A 26,650-nucleotide genomic window follows, 5' to 3' on the forward strand; every position below is an offset into this window, starting at 1 on the left:
ACTTCCTACATAAGGTCTTTTTTTCCATCTGTTGCTAATGCCTCTCTAATTCCTCCTCCTCCAAGAATTACTTGGCATTTATTTTTGTATTTACTTAGGTGTAAACTCCTAGCATAGCATGGCACATAGTAGATGTTTAATAAATGATTATTTATCCAGCAAAATGTGATTTGTAGTTTGTAGCCCAAGTTATTGAAAGCCTGACTTGGCTGACATCTGAGGTGACATTAGGATAACATACTGGCATTTGTTTGCTCTTTTTTGTAGCAGGCCATAAAGACGGGTGAGCTTTGCTGCAGGTAGATAAGGTCAAAGTCTTTTCTTCACCTAATCTAGTTTTAGGGGGAAGGGATTCATTTCATTAATTTCGTGATCCGTAATTTAATTTTTATTCTCTCAAGATTCAAGTTTTTAGAAGACAAGAAGGGAGAATCCTTTTTGTTAAAAAAATGTCAGTAAATTCTTCCAATATTCTCAACTTATATGATAAGAAAGCTTTTCTGGGGCATTACTGATTTGATCGAAACTAGATAGAATAATATTAGGATGTTTTTCTATGCATGTGCTAAGAAAATGTTTTTATTCGTAGTAATTAACCTAAAAAAATTAGAATTCCCTTATTCTAACGGTCAGAGGAGTAGATTTCCCTGAGCCTTGCCTTCTTTGATTCTGGGGGCCAAAGGGGGATTGGGGTTGGGAGGGAATTGTTCTCATTTTGTTTGGAAAAAGCACATATACTCGAAACAGGTGTTGCTGTGAGGATTGTGTGCTTGTGAGAATTGTGCATTTGATTTGTCAAGATCTTCTAGAGAGGAAGTTGACTTGGCCCCCATTGGTAAAGCCTCCTCGCTCTCAGTGGCCATGTTGGTTTCCTATTTAACATTAGTTAATGCCTTTGGAGGCACCATGGGGTATGGTGGATAGGGAATGGGGAGGGGCGCTAGTCTCACATGGTATTTGTTGGCTGTGTGATCTGACTTGTAGCAACCTATAAAATGTCTATGAAAATTGCAGCACAGCTGCTAATCTCTACTGAGCGCTGTCTATACCCAAGAAATTACAAATCGGGGAGAAAGTTTTGTTATGATGGGAAAGACTATTCTTGAATGTTGTTTATTAGGGTATACTGGTTTGAGGGGGTTAAGATAGACCGAGAAGAGTTATGATTCAGACTACTGAAAAGCTAGACACCAGTAACCCTTATTATATGTCATTTCACATCCCATGGCCCAAGTCTGGCAGGCAGAGGGTTATCGTTCATCTCCCGAGCACAGATTTACCTGCTTATCGTTAGCTAGGTGGAAGAAAGTCTAGCAGAGGAATGTAAATTCTTGGGAGCACTTGGACATCTTTTTTTAGTTTTTAGTCTTAGAGTCTCTATAGTTTAGCACAGTGCTTTGCACATGATAGTAGTTTAATACCTATTTATTATATCACAGAGGACAAAGGGCAGTGTCAGAGGCGAACGTTCTCTGTGTTGTGGTGTAACTGAATATATTTAGAGTGAAAATACCAGAGTTCAGAATCCATATCTGCTTTTGATTACCTGTGTGACCTTAACCCCTTAGTTTGTTTTTTCCTCAGTAAAATGAGGGTAAAGGGGACTGGTCTAGAGTCTCTCTCCATTCTCTTACAGCTCTTAGATCCGCTGATCATAACCTGATATAACCTAGCCTAGGACTCTTTGTGGTAGTAGGGACAGAGCAAGAATATGCCACAGCTGTATTTCTGTAGGTTTCTGTGACATTCAAGTATTTCCACCTACTTTTTTGGGGGTGTGGAGGAGGAAAATAGAGCTTCTAAATTCTGCTCTCATACTGACCATCATTTTCTTTTCCCTCTATTCATCCGTGTTTCCTTGATGAGAAGAGCTTTGAGAAGGGCAATTAGAAGAACTGTTTATCCTGATCTATTAAGCACATTTTCAAAGTTTTCTTTAAAATCTGTCCCGTAAACTTTCTTTCTGCTAAAAGTAGACAGGGTATAGTATGGGAGTGGTATATCAGTTTTGTTTTCAGGAGTGACCTAGTTAATTGAGTTGGGGGTAGTGATGTGGTAAATATAGTTGCTTTACCAGATGTACATTGGGTCTAGTTAAAAATATTTGGAAAGCAAAGTTGTTGGTAGCTTGCCATCTTGACTACCATAGCTTCCTGTTTTGCCCATGTTGGCTTTGTAGTCTGACATCATTAATTACAACCCCTTTCTTGTTTTTGTTCCAAGTGGCTTCATTTGGATTATACAAGATGGCAGGAAAGAGGGAACATGGTGCCACAGAAAGTGGGGAAAGTAATGGATTTGTAAGTTACAGTCCTAGCTTTGCTCTTGCTAGTGGTATGAATGCCAACAAATCACTTAACACTTTGGGTCTCAATATCCTCATCTGGAAAATGAATTTAAAAATTTTGTTAAGTGCTTACATGCCAAGCAGTGAGCTAAGTTTTGGGGATACAAATACATAAACAAAGACAATTTCTATTTTCAGTTAGCTTACATTCTAATAGGGAAGACAACACACATAGGGGATGGCATCCAGAGAAGGGCACTTTAGTCTAGAAAGTGGTAGAAATGGTGAGTGAAGTCATACGGAAATGCATTGGCACACCCTATCCAGGAACAGTGGCAGAGATGGTTTTCACTTGGAACTGGAAAGGGAAGAGGGGTGGTGTGGAGATGAAGATTACATTAAGTTTGACTAGGCTATGGAAGAGAGTAGGGAGTGAAGGGGAACATGGGCTGAGTCTTTCCTGAAAAATTAGTCCAGAAGAATCAGGCCTGCAGAAAGGGGATCTCCAGAGCAGAAGGTCCTCTGGGGCATGGTTTCTAATGTAAGTCAGTGAGACAATTGTACTAGGTGATCTCTTAAGTTTACTTCCAGTTTTAAGTCTATAATTCTCAGGGTTGGGTGGGTTTAATTTTCTTTATCCTTTAACTTAAATGTCAGCAAAAGTGACTCGAATAAAAAATTAGTTGAGTTGATCAATAGTTTTTATTTGCGTGTAATCACTAAAGAACCACTGACTATTGATCTGTTCATCTTCTTGCTTACCCTTATAAACACTTGGATCAGTGAATGGGAACCTGCAAAATAGTCTGTACCCATTGTAAGCAGTGATCCGGCATTATGTTTTTCATTATAATCCTATTATATTAACAGACATTATTATATTAATAAACATATAAACCTCATTTACTCTCTCTTATTCCATGAATAAGGAGGCACAAACCAGTCTGGGTTGGATATGGAGTAGATCAAAGCTCCAGTGCTGATGAATGAGATGGAGCCATAAGGGGCTGCTGTACTTCCAGCATGAGGTAGATAGGAAGACCCAATCTCCCCCCCCAAAAAACCCAAAAATTATCCCTCAGCTTCATCAGACTGCCAGAGGAGTCTACACACAATTCAAGGTTAAGAGCCCCCTGAGAATTTCTGGTGTGAACACTCCCTCTCTGAGTATGATAATATGCATTAGGTAGTCTGTAAAGAATTGTCTAGGAACCTAAGGGCTTGTGATTTGCCCAGGATTTCAGGACTAGTGTGGGTCAGACAGGACTTTGTACCAAGAGGTCTATGCTCATGACTCCAAGGTCAGCTCTGCTCCCTGTTCTCTTCTGCTCAGTGAGTCAGGATCACCAAGCTCGTCACTTATGCCAGTAGCAGCTTCCCCTTGCCTGAGTCCCTAGTCATATGACAGTATTTGTCCTGGAGAAACCAACAAATTAAGTTTGGAAGAGGAGACAAGGTTTTGGTATTCAGAGTAAGATTATTATGGGAAAATGTAATTCTGTCATCTTAAAATGCCCAAATTTGTAAAAATGAGGAAGTGGAACATTAAGAAAAAAATTTGGGTGAAAGAAAGGATGCATGCTAAGAATAAAAATAGGCCATTAAAAATGGCTCTGCTTTGGTGTGAGCCAAGTTTTTATTAATATCTTCTGTTTTTTTAAATTTAATCATAGTTAGCCCCAGAATCCTTCCTCCTTCCCCTCCCTGACAGCCAACCATATACCAAATAGTATTTTTAGTGTGTCCCTCTCCCTACACAATAAATAGTGCATTCAGTTCAAATCTGACAGTATGTGTGGTGTATACCACTTGTCGACCTCCCACCTCCACAGAGGTATCTCTTCATTCCGAGAATCTCTACTTGAGCTTTATCATTTTGGTAAATTCATTTTTGACTTTTTAAAATGTATTGTCGCTTTTTGCATTTACATTGTAAACACTGTATGTTATTTTCTTGATATAGATATTTCCATGCTTCTCCGTCTTCATCACATACGTGATTTGTTACAGTCAGGAATATTCCATTACATTCGTTTACCATGATTTGTTTAGCCATTCTCTGACCAGCAGGCATTTGTTTTATTTCTAATCCTTTGCTATCACACAAAGTATTGCTATATTTTGATGTATGTGGGAATTTTTTCTTCTTGATAGCTTCCATGGAGTGTAAGTTCAGCAATGGAGTTTCTGGTTCAAAGGATATGGACATTTTAGTCACTTGATTTACATAACTCCAAATTACTATCTAAGATAGTTGCACTGAGTCACAGCTCTACCACCAGTGTATTGGTATGCCTCTCATTCTGCAACCCTCTGACACTGACCTTTTGTCATTTTTTGTCATCTTTGCCAATTTACTGGCTATGAGGTGAAACCTCAGGGTTGTTCTGATTCATATTTATTTAATTATGAGTGATTTGGAGCATTTTTTCATGTAGTTGTGAAATCTTTCAATTCTTTTGAGGACTGTTCGCTCATATCCTTAGATTACTTAGATTCTGAAGTTTAAAAAATTTACTCTTGCACAACGAGTTATTCTTACCCTGTAAATGTATTTTGTATTCCCATTTCCCATACTATCTTTATGTAATATGTAGTTTGTAAGTTGGGAAAGGGGAGCATAAATAGGGTGTCCCAGATACATGTAAAGGAGCCAGGATTTCATTCTTATAGGGTACTCTTGGTGTGAAAACTTCTACCAATTCAGTTGCCCCTTACAATCCCATTACGATTTAGGTAAGCTGTGGGGATTTGTCTGAGTCACCAAAAATAAAGAAACCTGCCCCAGGGCTGGACCTGTAGTTAAATTAGATCTTAAGGATTACTTCCAACACAGAATCTGTCTGACTCTGCCTCTCATTAGCTCTATGATCTTGGATAAATCATTGGTAGCTCTAAATTTTCTCATCTGTAAAATGAAGAAGTTGGACTGTATTATCTTTAAGGACCCTTTCCAGCTTTGATCCTTTCATATAGATGACAGCAAAAGGAAAATTTGATGTTTCAAAAGTTGAATGAGCAAAAGTCCAAAGTTAACTTGTCTGGTTGTAGGCTTGGATCTCACAAAGATTAGTCTCTAGTTTTGTGTGTTAGGAAAGGGAGGCTAGGTGGATTTGCAGAGACTTCTAGAGCTAGAAGGCGACCTGAGAGGTTATCTAGTTCAAACCTATGGGATAAACTGAGACCCAGAGAAATTTCAAGTAATTTACTTAAGGTCACGTGACAGAGGAGTTAAACCTGGGATTCAGCCCTCCTGACTCACAGCCCAGTGCTTTTTATGCTGTAATTCCTTGTATCCCTAGCTTTATTTCTAAGATGCACCCTTTCTTCTCAACACAAAATATTCTGGAGTGAACACTGGATTACGAATCACGGGCATTAGAGTGCCAACCTATCATTGGCTGACTCTGAGGCTTTGTCTTCAGATACTTAACTTTATTCACCACCTTAGTTGTCATTATATGTAAAATGGAGGTAATCATATTCCTACAATTGATTCTAATGTTTTTTAAAATAGGGAGAATCCTTATAAAGCAAAAGGTGATTTGAGATGAGATCTGTTTACTATGTGTAGTGTAGATAGGGTTGGTTCATGCTTCTTACTCCCTCAAGTTTCAGCTTATTCATTCAACAAATATTTGTTGAATCTACTGTAGCCATATTGCTATTGTATCTATAAAACAGTTACAGTATCTGTAAAGCAGGGCTGATCATAATGTTCACATTAGCTACCATTTCTCAGTGGTTGTGAGGAAAGGTAAGTACTTGCTAAACTGTGTGAAGTGCTGTCCAGAAGTAAGTTTTTGTTATTGGAGGTATCCAGTTAATATTGATACAGAGTGATTGGATCCTAGAGATGGCAGTATTTGGAACTGGAATAGACTCTAGTGAAAGTTTGTTCCTTAGATTTCTGGAGTATGTTGTCATGTTCCTGGAAAATGGAACCCACAGGATAAGATGTGCTTATGGGGTACAAGGATGCAGTCTCAGGTAGGGAAGGAGAAAGAAAGGGAGCAGTAGAGTACTGGGAAATAAGGAGGGGGGATGAGGACAGTAAAATAAAGGAACTAGTACAGTGCAGCCAATTATTATCTACATAGCACATAGGTGCATTCTTGCCCTAGTCACCTGAGAGCCTTTCTTACTGTCCCATAGTTAACTCACTACCAAGCTTCTATTCTGATTGCAGTAGGTGACAATGAGTTGTTTTTGTTTTTTTTTTTAGCAATCCATTCATCATTTTAAAATTTAATATAATTTTCTGTTGCTTGAAAGAATTCCTTGAGTGGGAGTCAGCAGAGGTAGTGGAAAAATCTGGCGAATTTGGAGTGGAAATCACTAGCACAGCTGTTTACTTTCTGCGACCTTGGGCAAATGACTGAACTTTATCATGCCTGTTTACTCATCTTTGAAATGAAGGGGTTAGAGGAGATGGCCTCTGGAGTTCTTCTACATCTCTGGACCGATGGTCCTATGATTCTTTCCAGTTCTAAATATTTGATCTTAGTTACTTTGACTCATTCAACAAGCATTTATGAATTTTATGTATTGATTACCTACTATGTGCTGGGCTCTGGGGAATATATATTTACAACATCCAACCCTGTTATCACTCTTAGTGATTAACAGGAAGATTCAAGACAAGTCTTTGAATAAATGGGAACACTTTTGTTTCTGTTTAACAGCAAACAAGCAAAACCTGCCCTGCAAATGGAAAAAAAAAACACCTTTGTCCCTTGATCCTGCAGTAGTTTCCTTTTTAAGGTATGTGCCTGTTACATAATGGAGTAGATAAGAGAGAGACGTTTTATCCTGTGCCCAAAGCTCTAAATAGGTATAGGTTTGCCTTTGGCATCCTCCTGAAATAAAACTTGGTTCTTGTTGGTGTGGAGGGAACCCGCTGATATCAGATGCAATGATACTGAGTAAGGATAAAATAGCACCGTCTTGGCAAGGGTGGTGTTTTTTTAAAAATATAAAGTAATTGAATTAGTGCTTTCAGACTTTCTTGCTCAATAGGTAAAGGAGATGGCTGGTTATCAGGGCCTAGAACATTCCATGTTGCTTGAGTTTTGTTGCCGAAAATGGTATGGTCAAAGATTTGAAGAGTTGTTTTCCTGCCTTATAACTTCAGGAAGTTGGACCATTCCTGCGGCCTCCCAAACCTATTTATGTTTATTTATTGAGGCCTGACGTTGTATTTGGTGTTTCCAATACCACAGACAGAACAATGAAATCTCGTGCCTGTGGGACTGCCTGGTTCCCCTGCCCCCTTTCTGGGACTATGTTCAACTTTCTGTTGGAGTTTATGTGGGAGAGCTGGGCTTCTCTGCAGTCCTCCATGGTGCCATCTTAACTGGAAGTCCCCCACCTTAGTGACATTTTGGTTTTTTGATTTTATGCAGGTTTTCTTTTTTTTTTCTGACCTTAATAAACACCAAATAAATGAACCATTTAGTATACAAAGTAGAATAGAAGAAGGGAATTTAATGAAACCATTTATCTCCATTAGATACAGATTGTTTTCCCTTTAAGTTGGACGATAAAGTCAACATTTAACTTTTCAAGCTTTTTGCCTGTGCAGTTTTTAAAAATGCCTCAATGATTCTTGCTTTTTTATGTTAATATGCCCCTCTCCTCACCTCTTTCCCCCTACATTGGAAAAAGAAAAAAGAAAAAACCCTTGTAACAAATACGCACATTCCAGTAAAGCACATTCCCACATTAGCCCTATCCAGAAATACATTTTTTTCTTGCAAGGTTTACCATGTCTTTTTCAGAAAATGATTAGCCTTCTTCATCACTGGTCCTCTGAATTTATGATTGGTTATTGTATTCATCAGAATTCTGAAATCTTTCAGAATTTTTTATCTGTACAATGTTGTTATGCTACAAATTGTACTCTCGATCCTGCTCATTTCATCCTGCATCAGCTCATACAAGTCTTCCTAGGTTTCTTGAAGCTATCTCTTTAGTCATTCCTTCTGATTTAATAATATTCTGTGTCTTGAGAGAGAAGGAATCTACAATGGGGAAAGTTTATTATCTTGGAACTATTAAGCTTCGTTATCTACAGTAAATTCTAGTCTGGCATCTACCTATCACCCAGCATACTTTGGTACTATCTCATTTATCTGGACAATTAAATAGTATTCTAGGAATGCAAAACAGTTAGTAATTTGGCACGGAAAGCATCAAAACAAACCTTGTTACATTTCAAAATTAATTCTTAAAGAAAAGTTGCCATTTGGGATTATTTCTACCACTAATCTCTTCTAGTCTTTTCTTCATCCAGATTTCATAAATATGTGAAACTACAGTTATATAGTAGCCCCAGCTCGGTATTCTAGAGCAGTGGTCCCTCGGGTAATGTATGTCAGAGGCATTACCCATGACCTCTAGGCTTTAAGACCTACACCAGTAGTATGAAATTCAAATAGACCAATAAACTGCGGGCTAGATATTGACTTAGAGAAACATATTAACATTATTTTTGTTCTGCCATATTTTTATTTATTTGGTCAAATATCTCCGAGTTAGATTTTAATCTGGTTCAGGCTGTCCAGGGGCATGAGCATTTACAACTCTGATCTACACCATTATGCTCTTTTCCATTAGTATCTGAAAAATTGAGTTGGTCTTATTTCAATACTTATTGAAGGTTAGAGTAAAGTCATTTACCTCCGAACTCATGAGGGAAAGCAGAAGAAGCAGTGATTGACCCTTGCCTAGTGTTATCGCTAAAACTAAGCAGCTAGAGTATTTGAGAGCAGCGCAGTCCTTTCTCCTTGGTATACCATACTCTGCGTTTGCTTCCTATCTGCTCTGGGATGCGTCTTCCTTATATGACTGCCCTTCCTCTCTCAAGTGTTCTATTCCTTAGACCCTCTTATCTCCCTACACGTTTCCCCTTGGTAATGTGACCTACTCCCAAATATCTTCAACATCCACCCATGAGAACAACATTCAGACCCTAATCTCCAGCCCCTAACATCATTCTTAGCTCCAGAATTATCTAATCTTTTTTTTTGGACATCTTGATTTAGTTGTTTCAGTGGCACCTGCTCACAATCTCGTCTTGTTTTGTGTTAGTGATGCTAACTGACCTTCCTTCTAGATTGTAAGCCTTTGAGGACAAGGGCTGGGTGTCATCTCTCATTTCTCCACTCCTATCACTGCTTGCTGTAGACTTGGTAAATAGCTAGTGAATTGAATAGGGAGCAAAGAAAATAATGTTGGGGAGGGTGGAGAAAGTTAATGATTTGGGATGGGACAGAATTGGAGAAACAACTGAACTCTTAGTAAGGTGCCACTTCTTAAATTGCTTAAAACCAGTGGTTTCTTTAAGATTTTCAGCATCTGTATTGTTTGTTCTTCTTAGGACAATTACTCTCCTTCTCCTGCCTGCCAACCCTGGGCATAGGTCAGCCTGAGGTAGAGTTTCAAGTCCACTGTTGAGTTTAGCAGATGAGAAGCAGGTAGCTGTTGAGTTTCATGTAGAATTTTGGAAGAAATCCTGACCCATGTTAGTATTTGCTTGTCATCATACCTACTTAATCTTTATAGTCAAGTGGCTGGATTTATAAAATGGAAAAGGAGAAACAGGGATATTGTTACTCTAGGACAAGGGTTCTTCACCTGTGGTTCATGAACTTAAAAAAATTTTTCTGATTACTGTATTTCAGTATAATTGGTTTCCTTTGTGATCTTACGTATTTTATTTATTGCACTTAAAACATCCTGACAGTGGGGGTCCCATGGTCTTCCCTAGAGTGCCTCAGACCCCATGGGTAGTTCCTACCACTGTGTTACTCTTCCTGGCTATTAAACAGTCTCTAAGTACTGTCCTCTCTCCAAATATCTTTAAGGCTGGAAAAAGTTATCAATAAACGAAAATGTCTTAGATCTTAGGATCTTTATTTCTTATCTTAATGATCATTCTCAAGGGAAATAACTATTTCCTGTTCTTAACTCCTCCCTTGAAAAAGGAATCAGTTTTTAGGTATGTGTTTTTTTTCCTGTCTCAAGTGGTTTCCTGGGTGATATGGCCAACATACTGTTGTACTTTTTCCTTTTTGCTTGTGAGTACCTTCTGAAAGAGCCTTAGCCTAAAAGGCCAAGGTCTCCCAGTGCATCCTGGGCCATCTCCATTCATCCTGATGAATATCTGGTCACTGGATCCAGATGGCTCAGGAAGAGAAAGTAAGGCTGGTGACCTTGCACAGCCCTCCCTCACTCAAAACAAAGTCAAGTGCTAGTCATGTCATCATTTCTCTGATGTCATGGTCTTCTTCGGCAACGGACAAACACACAACAACAACTAATTTGGTTCACGAAAGGGTTTGATTTGGGGAAGGAAGGAGTTTTTAGGAAGTGAGAGCAATTTTTAAAAGAGCTCCAACAAACATTTCCGTTTAAAAAATGAATCAGCATAGCCTTTGTCTAGAGAAGTGTCTACTTACATACACGTATATTTTATATCTGCATAATCCAGTATAAATTACACAACGTACAAGATTGGAGAGACCTGGCTTGTATGAAAAACTCATGTCAACCTTGCAGTTCCTCCAAAAGCTTTGGTTGTCTTAACAGAATTAGTTATCAGGAGGTGAGAGGTGTAACAGTACTGTCATCCTCTCCCCTTTTTCTGAAACTATCTAGAATATAGTATTAGTTCAGAGTGCCACATCTTAAGAGAGATATTTCCAATTTGGAGCATAACTAGGGGGCAGTGTCCAGGATGGGAAGTGGTTTTAAATCCCTGTATCTGAGACAGTTTTTTGGAAAGATGAATGTTTTAGCTCAGAGATGATAACATAGATTGAATCTGAAAACCCCCTTTAAAATTTTTAATTGCTGTGATCTGGAGGAGGAATTAAATTTTTGGCTTGATTCCAAAGGACATCTAGAATGAAAGGAAGGCACATTTATGCCCAATATGAGGAAGAAACTTCCAAACAATCAGAGCTGTTCAGAAATGAGTTACTCTTTGTGCTATGAAGGGCATTCTTGGATCAGATGGGAGACTGGGCTAGATCAACGTCTTAAGTTGCCATCACAGAATTTCAGAATTTGAAAGGACTTCTGAGGCCACTGAGTCCAACTGTGACATGGACAAGAATTTCAAAATCCAAGGCAAGTGGTCATCCAGTGAGGTGGGGGTTAGGAGTGGGGGTGGAGCACTAAGTTCAAAGGCAGCCTATTGGAATAGATGGCTCTCATTCTTAGGAAAACTAATTTTTTCTTATACCTTCCAGGTGCTTCTAGTTTTTGTCCCTTGGGGCCAATCAGAACACGTCAACCCTTCAGATATTTGAAGACTGTGATCAATGTCTCTTTCTCCACCCCTACCCCCCTTTCCTAATACAGAATAAACATACACATACCCCTTCCAATTTTAGTAAGATAAGTACTAAGGCAAACAATATATGTAACTTAGAAACTTCAGTGAAAAGCTAGTTCATATTTTCTGAATGTTAGTTTTGTTTTTAATACAGTCTCTTCATTTAATTATGAAAGATATTTTGTTGCAATATTAGGGGACGGCAGTAATAAGGTCTTTTAATTTCAGAGAGTTTAAAATGACTTGGATGTTTTTAAGGGTTTAAGTATCATGTTAAAATACTTCTCCTTTAAAGGCCGTAATCTGTCCAATATATCTGTTTTCTCATTTCCCCACTAAGTAAGTTTATCTGTGTCCCCATATCCTCTTTTAAAACTGCATTTATATAAAAAAATAGTTAACTTTTAAAAAATTCCTGAGTGACAAGTTAACAAGTTTTATTCCCCTCACCTGTGAAGGAAGCAGCCCCACCCAGCTTTACTGAATGAGAAGGGAAGTGATTTTTTCAAATGATAAAAAAGAAATAAAATTCCATGCCCTTCCCAGAGGAGGAGTGAGACCATATGTTGGTTTGTAAAAGGATATAGCTTGTAAAGATGTTTCCTTCGCTCCCTGTGATGAATATGGATGTGTTTCCCTTCTAGAGGGTCCCCGATTAAATGATGCAATTAAGGGCTGAGCTGACAGATCTAAATATAGGAAGAAAGTTTGGGCTATCCTGCCTTTGTGTATCTCAGTACACCCTTCCAGATGTGTGCTGCTGTTGTAAACAGCACCTGCTTAGTGAAGAGTTCAAAACGTCAGGAAAAGGGAAGGATCTCAGGAAAATGAGGCACATCAGGATTTTTATGATAAAAGGAAAATCAGATTTCTCCCACAGATAGCCTCCCTCTTCCTCCCCCCTCCCTGTTTTAGCCATGTACTTGGAATTTAGACATACTTGTTTTGTTTTACTGGTTAATGGTTTGCCTTCTTAATAATAATAGAAGCTTCGTAACTGGCCACTAGTGGAAATTTTCCTCTATTGTTTGCAGATTGTAAGGTTGATTTTTTTTTAATTTCTAGAAGAGTGACTTAATCCAATAGGATGGGTATTTTAAAAATAATTTCTGTGACTAATGATTAGTTGTAATCTTTCTGCTTCTACCCAGCAACACCCTTAAAGCCTCAAATGATTTAAAGAACATGATTTTTTAAAAGTCCATTTGATTTCTTTCAATCTTTCCCCTCTTTGAGGAAACAGACACTTAAAGGACTGACCACCAATTAGTTCTGGAGCTGGGGGTGAACAGAGATTAATGTGTGTGTGTTGGTGGAGCCAGTGGCAGTTGGAGATTTCAGAAGGCTGTGGTATTGATGGAAGGTGGTTTTTCCATTCTACTTCTGAGGATGAATTATGGGTTGTGAAGCTAGAGAGACATTTGTTTGGGAATTGGAGGGGGCAGAGAGGGAGACAGGGAAAACTTCCTGATAGAAGCAACAAAGTGGATGAGGAGAGATAGCAAAGATTGAAATGCAGGGTCTATATGTGTATAGCAATTAATAAGAGTTCTTGTCCTCAAGAAGTTTAAAATCTAGAGAAGGACCTAGTACGAACAGTCACATATTTAACAGAGAGAAAAACAAATGCTCTTGTAATTGTATACTCACAAGTACGTATTGTCAGTCCACTCCAGTTCTTGAGTTTCGTTAGGGGTACCCAGGGTACTCTAAATGAAATTGTTTTAAAATGTCCTAGTAGACAAAGAGTTTATATGATTGAAGAGGAATGAGACTTCTGTTTACACCTCCAGGTCAGAACCGGGAGCAGTAGGTAGACTGTCTAGGCAGATTTCTTCTGGAAGATTTGTAACACTTAGAGCTCTCCTGCCCAGTGTGGTGGGCTGATTCTGGATGGAGTATCTTGTACCTCACTGGAGATTTTCAAGATAAGTGTGCATGGCCAATTGCCATTTTTATGGAGAAGATTCCTTGTTTCAGTATGTGTTGGACTAGATGGCTTCTGTTGGCCTTCCTCACTTGGGTGTTCTGGGAAAGCCATTCCTTTTCCAGTTCCTGAATCATCCCACCTCATCTAACTCAGGGTTCTAAGAGACCCCACTATGTGTCTGTGACCAGTGACTGACCCCTGAGCCACACAAACCACTCTTCATTTTTGTCTGTATGAGTGCATCCATCTTCGAGCCATTGTGTTGTCCCTATTTTATATGGGCTTATAAGAAAATAGCCTTTCCTTCTTAGTGTTCAAGCTGTTGTGATTGGGGGGTAGTCACAGAGTAATCGCTGTCCTTTCATTGTGGGCTTGAAACAAATGCTCTGACCAGGATAATGGAGAGGTGCAGTGGCCAGCATCAGTGTCAGAGGTGCATGGATCAGAGCTGTAAATTACTCGGGGCTGAAGTGCCTAAAACATCATAAAATGAGGACATCATGAAGCTGCAGTGACTTCCATGATCTTAGTAAATAGTTATTGGTTTGATTTTTGTTCTAGACGTCGATGGTCATTCTGGGATTGGCTCTCTCTTGGTATGTGGTAGGTTTCCTGTGACAGGGAAGGGCATCTGGGACTGAAAAGATGGTCATTAAAAGAAGACCAAGTGACCGTTTGTTGGGAAGGGTGTAAAGAAATCCTTTCTCAGGTGTAGTTGGGACCAGTCAGCTCTTAAGGTGCTGAGGTTCTGGATTCCCACTTGGGGATAAACTGTGAAGAATTACTTTGATCTGAAGAGCGGAGAAAGGAGGAAATGTGAACCACTTTTCTTCCTTTGCCTAACTAATGGGCATCTTTGTGTGCAAATTGGGTAAGTAAGTTTGGTACGTTTTATTTCTTTGGAGGTATTTGAGTGAAGTCCATTGATACCAAGGGTGGAGACAGAGTGGTGGTTAATAGGATGATAGTATTACAGATTTCAGGCTGTAAGGAATCTTAAACTTAATGACTCATATTTTTAATGCTTTACAAAGTGCTTTATATAAATTATCTTATTTGATCCTGTGAGGTAGGTGCTCTTGTCTCCATTTCACAGAGTATGAAAGTGGAAGAGAAGTGACTTACCTAGGTCACACAGGCTGTGAAGGGTCTAAGGTAAGGTTGGAGCTCATACCTTTCTGCCACTCTAACCCAACTCCTTATTACAGATGACAGAACTGAGGTTGGAGAGAAGTTAAATCAATTGTTCCCACTCAGTACCCAAACCCAACACTCTTGTTACTCAATACTGCCTTGCTTCACTTCCAAGGTAAAATGACTCTCCCAGGGTAATGGGTCTTGGGAATCTTAAGGAATTCAAATAAATTGAAAAAGACTGTATCATTTTTGGTGAGCTAAGGACCTCTAGGTTGGGATTAGCACCCTGTTGATCTTTTTTTTGACCTGTGGGTCTTTACCTGAATTTTGGAGATAAGCAAGAATTGGGTGGAGATAAACCTTTGGGGATAAGCAGGAATTGATTTCATCCAAAGTAACTGTTAGAAGGATGATACAAGCTTCTTAGGTTTGGAAGTCCATCATAAACTGATTTTGTTGTGTGGATGACACCCATGCTCCTCGTCAAACCTGTACCTTACTAAAAAGCAACTAGGAAAATACTTGAAAATGACCATTTTGCTATATCCGATCTTTTTCTCCTCCAATCCTTCCCAATCCTCCCTAAAGCCCCCCTACTTCCTTTTCCTCTGATCTGCTGTCTTGTATCCCCTAAAAGATCTCCCTTCCTGTTCAGATGGAAGACAACCAGGGAGAAGCTGTAGAGTTAATGTTTAAAATAGTTAATAGACACAAAGATAGTGATAGGAAGATACATATCCAGAAATGAGTGTGAGGAAAAAGTCACAAAGATGTCAATTTAAAAATACCGTTAACATTTTTTTCTTGAAAAATGCTTGTATTTTGGACTATAGCCATTTGTCGAGACCTTTCCTTCCCACCCCATCCCAATGCTTTTCCCTATACTGTAATACTCAAAAGAACCTGTAATGTCATGTATTTGTAAAGTTCTTCCGCTGGCTCCTCAACTGTTCGTTATTGTGGGATATTACTTGTGGTCTGTGTTCCCAAAGACTCTGGGATATATTTGTTGGATATAACTGGTAATCTAATTTGTTTTGCTTAACTGTACATATTTGTTACAAGGATTTTGTTTTCTTTTTTGATGATGGGAACTGTGGGAGAGAAAGGTGGATTGTCATCATATAAAAAATTAATTTAAAAAATAATAGGGAGAAGAATAATTGGTGTAGAGTGCAAGCAATAAGTAAATTTAATATTTAATAAAACACTCCCCAAACCCAGTATTTACATAAGCATTGGTAACTCATCCACACCTGACTATTCTGTACCCAGGTGTTACAGACTTTCCTGGATTTTTCCTGGTATCCAAAAAAAAGAACACTTTGGCTATCCACCTGCCATTAGCCCTCTCCACATGACCAGCCTATCTTGCCTTCCTTCTCATACAGTTCCGTTTGCTCTTGGTCTCCTTTGCAGTTTCTCATCAGGCTATGATTCCTCCTGTTCACGCCCAATTTTGACTTTCTCTTATAACAAAGAAGAACACAAGGTTAAGCCAAATTGATCAGTGGAGTGACATTGCTGGAGCGTTCTATACTGGGCTTCACATCTCTGCTGAGACATAGGTGTTTCATCATCTGGTTTATGGAACCAAGTTTGGTCATCATAGACAATCTTATGGTACTTTCATTTACTTTACTGTAGCCCTGACGTACGTTTTTCTCCTGGCTTTGCTTTCTTTGCCATATATCAGGTCATATAAGCTTTCCCCTTGTATTTCTCCACTAACGGTTTTATTCTAATCTCTCTTTTTTAGTTATATCTGAAAACATTGTTTCTGATAGAATTTCTACCTTTACTCTCTGACCTTCATATTTTATGTGAAGGGAAATGATGTTGTTTCAATTGGAAAAGGTATGTCTGAAATTGACTAAGCAGCCTTCATTCTATCAGACTGTTTCATACATCCCATTCCAACCACCTATTCACACAAACTCCTACAGTTCCCTGTGTATGTACATATACATAAATGTGTATATATGCATATATGTGTGTATACATATACACACATGTGCTGTACACACAGACATATACACACTCCTGTATTCAGTTCAGAGTCAGCTCAATATAGTATACTTTCTACATTAACTTTGTGGCCTATACAAACCCCCTAATCTCTGTTAGCCTCAGTTTTCCCATATGTAAAATGGGGATAATAGCACCCACCTTGCAGGTTTGATGGATCAAATAAAATAATATATGTAATGTCTTGTAAATTTTAAAGAATTGTATAAATGTTATCAAGTTACTTTTCTCCTCTAGGCTTCAGTTACTTCATCTATAAAATGATGGTGATAGACTAAGTTTTCTAAGATCATTTCTAGCCTTAACTTTCACAGTTCTGAATTGGGAACATAGAGAACTCTGTTATTTGCTACCCCTTTTGACCAAGGAGTCTGAACCTGTTTTGTTTCATGGACTTCTTTGGAAGACTAGTAAAGCCCTTCCCAGAACAATTTTTTAAATGCATAAAATACCTTACAAAGGAAATCAAAGGTTACTTAAAATAAAAAGATTATTTTTTCCTCATCTAAAGTCACAGCCCCCCTGAAATCTTATCTGTAGTACCCCAAGTTAAGAACTGTTGCTTGAAAGAGGAAATAAAGCAGAGTCAAACTTGAGGAGTGAGTGCCTTGGAAGAAAAGAGCATTTGAAATTTGTTCAGATACTTAAATTTATATATTTGATTATATGAATCTTTGACCTCAGAAAACTTCTAAGTTGCCAGAGCAACAGGGTAGCTTATTCTTATAATAGTCCCCCTTCTCTGGGAGGAAGCACATACTTCTCCACAATATTGTTGTTTGCTAAAGTCTGTTTTTTGTCACAAAGCTCCTTGAGAAGCTTAAAATGCTCCGACATCTCTCATCATCATAACATTCCAAGGCTGTAGTAGAGTAGAAGTATGAGCTCCCGTTTCATAATGGAGAAAACTGAGTCGTGGAGGTTATGTCTTTTGATTATGGTTTCAGGCTGTTGATGAAGCTTCCTAAAATAGGAATTCCAGTTTTGACTTGGAAATGTGAATTTCTGCTTAACTAGACCATACGGTCTGCTTGTCTTTCTATGGTGAGAGTCATGTAAATTTCACTTTAGTTTCACAAGCATTTATCATTAAGTACCCATGGGCTGGGCACCGTGCTAGGTGCTGGACATACCAAGGCTCAAAAATATAATCCCTGCCTTTTAAGAAGTTACTAAGAGATGGGGGGGAGGTAACCACGTAACCAGGTGAATCAAAGCAAAATAATATTAAAGTAATTTTGAAAGGGAAAGCAGAAAAGCTTCTTGTAGGAAGGAGCTAGAAGTTTCAAATCTGAGATTATTATATATAGTAGGCACTATCTGTCTGTTGTCAGGAGGAAAATATAAACATAAATGAAATTTTTTAAAACAATATTTTAGTGAAAATATGGTTTTCTTCATTGAGAATTGTTAAGACAAGCAGATCCCCTTGTCATTCTTGATCTTTATGCCACAGATTTTTATGTTTTGTGGTTAAGGACAGAACAGTGACCTTAAGATAAGCAGTAACAAGGAAAGAACCCATTTTTCTTGCTGTGTTTCTGACCACTTGACTAGACCATTTCTCTTATTGTCACTTTAATTTTAAAGGGCATTCTGAGCTCGATTTGATTCTCTTCCCTTTTTACGTTTTTGGTGTCTTATTTTTTTGGATAATTTCTTTAGTTTATAATGGAATCTTTTTTGTAGCCGCTCAGTTAGTGTCTAGTAGCAGAATTGCAAAGCTTCCTCTGCTGTGAGACTGATCCACCAGGCACTTGGGTTAGCCCTATTTACTCTATTTCTATTTTCTCTCAGGAATGGTGGGATTTGGATCGTTACAACACTCCTTTGTAGTGATTAGAATAATTTTCTTTCAAATTTTTAGTGAGAATTAGAGGTCTAGCATCAAAAGAGTTTCCATTTTGTGGATGAATATTCATGTTTACCTCATTCTGTGTTTGTAGGCTATAGCCTCAGATAAAGAAAATCCTCCCCCCTTATGGAATTGACTGATTAAATTGGGATTGAATAGGCTAGTGTGTTTTATCCTGGTCCCTCCTTCCCCATTCAAAGAACCCTAGGAAAATGGCCAAATTAAATACACACTTCCCCTTTGCTTGGCTATTAAAACTTTTTCTAATTTGGAACTTTACTAAGTCAGTCTCTGTGGTGAAGCCGTTCTGAGTTAGAGAATATTTTCAGATAATGATTTATTTTGCTTTCAGTTTAGACTCAAAGTTTTGAAGTTGGAAGAAATGTCAAATCAACATTGAGCACCTCCTATGTGCCAGGTTCTAAATGAGTAATCGAAGATACAAAGATAAAAATAAAACTGTCTCTGTACTCAAGAAGTTTGGAGTGTGGAGTTGAGGAATGGAAGGTTAATATAAATGTATATGTGACTAGGAAGATGGGGGATAGGAAGGAATTTGAATGGTGAGGGAAGGAGAGAGAATCAGGGAGGCTTCATGAGGACCTCGGACCTGAAGGTAGATAGAATTCAAGAGGGAGAAGATGAGAACATTTGTGTAGTCTAAGCATGGGACCCTTACAAATGGAAGGAGTTGCAGAATTGTATATCTTGATGTAGCCAACAGTTCACTTTAATGGATCCATCCTCTCCTCTCTGTTGTCAGATTGATCTTCCTAAAACACAGGTCTGACCAACACACACACACTCACACACTCTCACACATTCACACATTCACACATACTCTCATACTCACATACACTCTCACATATACACACACTCATACTTATATTCGTATACACCCATACCCATTCAGCAAACTCCAGGGACTCCCTATTAGCTCTGGGATCAAATATAAAGTCCTCTGCCTTTCAAGGTCCTTTGAAGCATGGCCCCTTCCTACCTGTACCTGACCAGTCCAGTCTTCTTACACCTTTCTCCTCTCTATGTACTATGTAATCTAAGGACACCAGCCTCTTATCTCCTGACTCTACACATTTTCACTGACTGTCCTCCATACCTGGAATGCTCTCCCTCTTTATCTTTGTCTCTTAGTTTCCCAGGCTTTCCTAAACTCTCAGCTTAAATCTCATTTTCTGCCAGAAGCCTTTCTCAGCCTTTTTTAACGTGTCTTCCCTTTGAGGTTTCTACCCATTTACTTTGTATATATCTTGTGGGTACGTACTTATTCATATGTCATCTCCCCAATTGAACTCCTTGAGGATAAGAGGTGATTTTTTCCTTTTTTACATCCCCTTAAAACATCCCCTTTTTTACATCCTTTTAACACAGCTCTGACATATAGAGGGCACTTAATAAATGCTCGTCTGCTAATATATGAGTTGTGTGAAGCGTATCAGCATGAACAAAGATTGTAAAGGTTGTCTGGAGCCATATTTTGGAAGACCTTTAGTATCAGTCTGAGCAGTTTGTATTTTATCCTATAAAGTATGAGGGATCATGGAAAGCTATTGAACCGGAGAGTGACCTCATCAGAACTTTGATTTAGGAAGATACTTGTTAGTATACAGATTGGCCTGTCCCAACTGTTAGCAAAGAACTACCTAGTGGGAGATATTTAATGAACCGATAAGAGTCAGCTATAATGAACTGATAAGTTATTATAATAAGCAGCAACCATTTTACATACAAAGAATGTGCTGAAAGCCCTTTGGAAAGTTTGTTTTTTCTAGCTGGTTTAATTAAGCCTCCTCCATCTCGTCTGGTATTCAGTTATTTTGCAAGTCATTTTGGAAGTAGTACAAAAGTAAACTTCAGCTCTACTCAGGTTGAAAGATAAGAAATTCAGAGGTTTTACTAAGTAATTTTTTTTAAAGTGCTTTGAATTTGATTGAATTAAGTAAAGGAGAAAAATCAAGATACTTGTTGGTGAAGAAATCCTTTACCTTGTTCCTTTTCTTTTTAATTGTTCCACTTTCTTTCTCAACATGGACTTTGTCTTATGATTTGAGGCTGATAAACATCAGGGAAAGAGGTCTCATTTGCTTTCTCCCTTTATTTTAATTGGTTCTAAGTTGACATGGTCAGTTCTTTTGGGACAAAAGTAAGAAAATAGAAATTTACCAATTTTTTTAAAAAAAAATTTATTCTGAACTTAAGAGATAAAACAAGCATTTCCATAATTAAGTGGAATTTTGAAAAAAAGAGGATTGCACCTGAAACTGCAGATGTGTTATTATGTATAACTTGCTATTTCTTTAAAACATACAACAAAGTTATTATGTAACTATATTTTCTCCCTCCTTTTCCCCTCCTCACCCTAGAGATGGCTACCATTAGACTTGTGTGTGCGCGCACACATGTGACAGAGAGAGAGAGAGAGAGAGAGAGAGAGAGAGAGTTCTTTCTCGGGATGTGGATAGCATCTTCCTTCCTAGGGCCTTTGTAGTTAATTTGTGTATTTGTGATACAATGACATGGTGGATCGAAGTTGTGCTTAAAACAGTATTACTGTTACTGTACAACGTTCTCTTGATTCTGCTCATTTAGTTCATTATTTCATGCAACTCTATCCATGTTTTGCTAATGTCATTGAGCTCATCGCTCCAGATAGCACAGTAGTATTCCGTCACAATCATGTACCACAGCTTGTTCAGACATTCCCCAAATGACGGGCATCCCGACAGTTTCTAGTTCTTTGCCACCACAAAGAGAGCTGCTGTAAATATTTTAGAACATGTAAGTTATTTTCCTTTTCCTCTAATTATCTTGGGAAATAGGCCTAGTAGTGGTATTGCTGGGTCAAGGGGTAAATTTGCCAGTTATAAAAGCTGTGATAGTATAATGAGCCATATCCACATGCCTCTTGCATGTCTGGATAAATTTCTTAAGAGATTGTATCGTTTTATCTTAAAAAGATTTTACCTTAAAAAATAGTTCTCAACCACTTCAGAAGCCCCTCCAGTATCCCAGCTAAAGCCCTGCCTTCTCAAGGAGCCTTTCCTTGTCCTCCTTGCTCTCAGTGCTTCTCTGTGAGACTACCCCTGACTTTTCCTGTCTACATCTTTTTGTGCATAGTGGATTACTGTTGTCTCCCCAGTAGACTGTGAGCACCTTTGGGGGGCAGGGACTATAGCATTTTGTTTCATTTGGGTTTTTGGTTTTGGGGGGTTTTGTTGTTTTTTGCCTTTTTTTGGCATCCCCAGTGTGTAGCCTAGTACAGAATACTAATAGCTACTTAATGAATGATAATTGACTGACTGACTGAAAGCAGCATAAAGTCAAAAAAAGTCTCTGCCCCCAAAGAGTTCACATTCTAAAGGGGAGATTGACAGGCAAAGGATTGTGTACAAATGACCTGTACTTGGTAAAAATGAGATAATTTCAGAGGGCAGGCACTGGATTGGGGGGCAGGGAGGGAGTGGGGTGATGAAAGCCTTCAAGATGAGATTTGAAGGAATCCAAGAGGGATTCCATCCAAGAGGGATGAGGAGGGAGAGCATCCAGGAATGGAGAACAGCCAGTGAATCACCTGGAATGAGGGTATGGAGTGTCTTGTCTGAGGAACTGCAAGGAAATACAGTGTTACTGGACTGTATAGAATATTTGGCCCAGTAGCAAAATGTAAGAAAACTGGACAGGCAGAAGAGGGACAAGTTGTGAAGGGCTTTAAAAGCCCAATGGAGGATTTTCCTTTTGATGATGGAGTTCATTGAAGCAGTGGGAGGTGAGGGAGGGGGAATATAGAGCAGTCCTGCCTCATCTAAAAGGCTTTCTTTTTCTAAAAAGCCAATAAATACTTCCATCTAGTGGAGTATACCCTGAGCTGTTAAAAAAAACAAAACAAAAAAGAACTAGTTATCTCCTCAAAAGATTTTCATAGTATATGTAATTTTAGAAAATAGCAGAAAGCAACCTAAATATTCAGTAGTGGGGGGATGGAACAAATTCTGATACATTCATGGAAGGGAATATATTGTGCCATGAGGACTTAGGGATACAAAAGGGAAAACCTTTATGAAAGGATGCAGAGACAGAAGAATGGAGAGAGAGAGGAGGAAAAGTAATAGATGAATAAATAGATAAAATATAATGAATTGAAAAAAGAATCCTCCAGCAGACGTAAAAGGTCACAGGGTCATACAGTTATAGATCTAGAGCCAGCAAAGACCTTAGAGTTCGCTTAAATCCAACCCTCTTGTTTTACAGTTGAGAAAACTGAGACTCAGAGAAGTAAAGTCACTCAAAACCATGCACACAGATAACAAATGGCAGATGATTTGAACCCAGGGCCTCTGGCTTCAAATTCATTATTCTGTAGCTATATTATAGTTGTGGCTAAAAAGTTATGCTGATTTGTATTGAAATGAATAAAATATAAAGTTACTAAATGAGCTTAGTTGGTTGAATTTATGTTCGTTGTTAATAAAACTTATAAGTAAAAAACTTCATCTCCCTGACCGTTCCTTCTCTTTCTCATTGTCATCATGGTTAGCATTATTATTATCAGATTTTTTTGGTTTAAATAGCTTCCTTTTCCAAGGATAATTCAAATAATGCTTTTTAATTTAGTGTTGGAATTCAATTCCAACTCATGCTACTCATGTGGCTAAGTGTGGTCTAGGCAAAAGGTTCTTAACTTTTTTATTACTGATCTTTTGGTAATTGTATTTTAAAATAATTGGTTGCCTTTGTCATCCTGTGTATTTTATTTTTAAACATTTAAAACTAGTTATTCTGAGAAGGGGGTCTGTAGATTTCATCAGACTGTCAAAGAAGTCCATGACACGGAAAAGGTTAAGAACCCTTGGTGTATATTGGGGAGGGGGGTCAGGAGGAGAATAGTTTGAGGCTCTTTCTATTGGTTACATTCAGTTTATTTTCGCACTTGTAAGAATATTCTGGGATCACACCAGCTGTTGTGTGGCAATAAAGTAGGTATTCCAAATGTGTAGCACAGCGATGAGTGGTGTGGTTGTTAAGATTTATTATATTTGTCATGTAATAGGTAACTGCTTAATTGGACTTAGCATTAGCAAAATGCGCCTGTTATTTTTCACAGCTGAAGTAGGGACCTAAAACTTGTTTTCAATTCAGCAGATACTTAGTTAAGTACCTGCCTTGAACTACCATTCTTTCTGGTACAAAGTTAATTTTAATTTGTGTTTGAAGTCATCCTGATGACTTTTATTTTCTACAACACAATCTTCTCCAATAGTCTGCCTCTACCCCTCACTTGAACCTTCTTTTGTAACAGAAATAAAAACACCTAAGGAAGGCCAACTAATTAGGCGTCCAGCAACCAGAATATGTCACATGCCATCTTTGGTCTTTCCTCTCTACCCACAGTAGGGCTTCATCACTTTTTTTGTATCTTGGATCCCTTGGACAGGCTGGTGGAGCCTATGGAAGCCCTTCTCGGAATCGTGATTTTAAATGCCTGGAATAAAATACTACAAAGGAAATCAATTATGTTGAAATATACTTACCAAAATATTAAAAAAAAAAAAAGTTTACAGACTGTAAGTTAAGACTCCTGGAAAGGATTTTTCATCATTGTTCTCCTGACCAAGATTGTCCTTTACATTTTATTAACTTTTGTAGAGCTGCACTTTTTAGTATTGCTTCAATTTAGGATGTTTTGTTTCATTGTATGGATTTTTCTCCTGGTTTAACTTTCATGACTTTGCATCAGTTCATTCACGTCTTCCCATTTATCTTTGAATTCCTCATACTCCTCATTCGGTATCACAGTAATACTCATGTTTGTTGTAAGGTTTAGATCCCTAACCTAATTGAGCTTTTGGTCTACTGGGAGTTTTCTAATTTGTAACTAAATTACCCATTTAGGTGTCATCTTGTTGAACAACCTTGTTGTTCTCTATGCCAAGAGTAAAAATTAAAGAAACTCTCACCAAGTATTATAGGTGATCTTGGGGTGGCTAGTATCCCAGCAGAGGCTGGCAGTCAGGAAGATTCATCTTCCTGAGTTCAATTCTGGCCTCAGACACTAGCTCTGTCATTCTGGACAAGTCACTTCACCCTATTTGCCTCAATTCCTCATCTTTAAAATGAGCTAGAGAAGGAAATGGCAAACTGCTCCAGCGTCTTTGCCAAGAAAACCCAAAATAGGGTCATGAAGAGTTGGACACAACTGAAAGGACTCAACACAAAAACAGATGATGTTGGACAACTAGTTAACTTCTTTGGTGTCTTCCCCAGTTCTAAAATGGCAGTGCCAAAACCTATCCTGAAAAAGTTAGGATAAACTTGAGTAAAGCCCCCTTCGAGACTTTTGGAGCCAGGTTTATGAAAAGTTCCTAAGTTCAGTGAAAATTCATGGTTTGATTCCAGGCATTTTGACCTAGTGTCATTTCCTGTTCAGGCAGAAATTATTTATAACCACCAGAATCTTGGGATGGGGGCATCATATGGATGATAAATGGGTTGAGTACATGGTAAATAAAGGAGTTAATGTAGGTAAGGCATCAAAATGCGTTTATTAAGTTTATTAGTTTATTAAGGTGAAGTGTTAATACTACTAGTAGACATGGTATGGTAGGAGTGTTGAAAATAGTTAAAATGGGGAGCAAGGGAAAAGGATGACAGTAACGAAAAATGTGGGGCCCCTTGGCTTTGAGAGGGGATGGGTGCTGTTATTCTGCGATGTTAAAAAATGAGCCTTGTCCACTTTCAGACTTTGTACGTGCTGGTTTCTTTAGTACTCTCACCGCTGACAAAAGATTGGTGGGAAAGACACTTGTTTTTTGCTTTCGCTTTGTTAATTGTTTTTATTTTTACACAATAATCATTTCCACTTTTGAAATATAAAGGTTGAGCTTAATATATATTTGTAAAAGCATACTATACATAATAATGAGCTACTATTTTATTTACAATTATTTTGTTTTCTCTCTATATGCATGAATATATATGCTCATTTTATTTTGCATTAGTTCAGAATAACAATTAAAAAAAAATAAGTCATTTCCCAGACATTTACACCCCCACCCCGCCCCGTTCCCATTGAACCTTCTCTTGTACCAAGCGCAGTGGTTGTTCACAGCTGACAGTGTATGTCACATTCTGTGCCTCAGTGTCTCTCACCCCCTTAATGGGAAGAATGAGTTGTTTGATTATTGGTCCTTGCACTTAAACTGAGTTCAGTTGCCTTTTGCTAGTTTTTTTTCCTTTATGTTAGTATACTATGTTGTCCTCCTTGTTCTGTTTACTTCACTGCATCCGTTTATGTATGTCTTCTAATATTCCTCTGAATTCTTCATTTCTCTTGCGCAGTAGTCTTCTGTAGCATTCATTTTCTTAGCCATTCCTTTTTTAAAACATTTTTTCTGAACTTAAGAAATAAAACAAGCATTTCCATAACAGTAGAATGGGGGGAAAAGATAATTGCATGTAAAACTGGAAATCTATTATGTATAACTTATTATTCTTTTTATTTATGTATATATGCATATATATTATATCACTTTCTTACTCCAGCCTAGCTACCATTAGACACAAATATGTGTGTATGTATATATGTCTGTGTAAAACCTTTCTATACATGCTTCTGTTCATCAGTTCTTTCTCTAGATGCAGATAGTGTCTTCCTTCCTAGTTAAAGCCCTTGTAGTTAATTTGAGTATTTATAATTGTCTAAATGCCTTAGTCGCTCAGAGCTGTCCATAAAATGCGTAGCTGTTCCATAATCACTGCTCATCGGCTTTGTTTCCAGTTTTTGTTTGTTACCACATGAATTGCTGCTGTGACTAGTTTGGCATATATACTGCTTATCTGATTTTGTTCTCTTGGGATTAAACAGTAGTGACAGAAGTGGTTTGAATGCCTTCTCATCCTTCTAAATAGTTGAAATGTAAGATTTAATAAAAAGTAGCACCTGAATATTCTGTGAAAATTGTTTCTTTACCCTGTGATACTCGTTTAATCAGTCTGACGTCTGTATTTGGATACCTGTGGGATATCACTAAAGTCCATTTTAAAAACCTGTTCTCC

General features: G+C 38.1%; 1 protein-coding gene across 2 annotated transcripts in view; it reads left to right on the plus strand.

The window, feature by feature from the left end:
* Positions 1-26,650, plus strand: part of SMAD1 (SMAD family member 1) — a 98,117-nt gene that overhangs the window by 14,951 nt on the left and 56,516 nt on the right. The window lies entirely within an intron of this gene.

Source organism: Notamacropus eugenii, chromosome 6 (assembly GCF_028372415.1).
Source record: "Notamacropus eugenii isolate mMacEug1 chromosome 6, mMacEug1.pri_v2, whole genome shotgun sequence".
In the NCBI taxonomy this organism is placed as follows: domain Eukaryota; kingdom Metazoa; phylum Chordata; class Mammalia; order Diprotodontia; family Macropodidae; genus Notamacropus; species Notamacropus eugenii.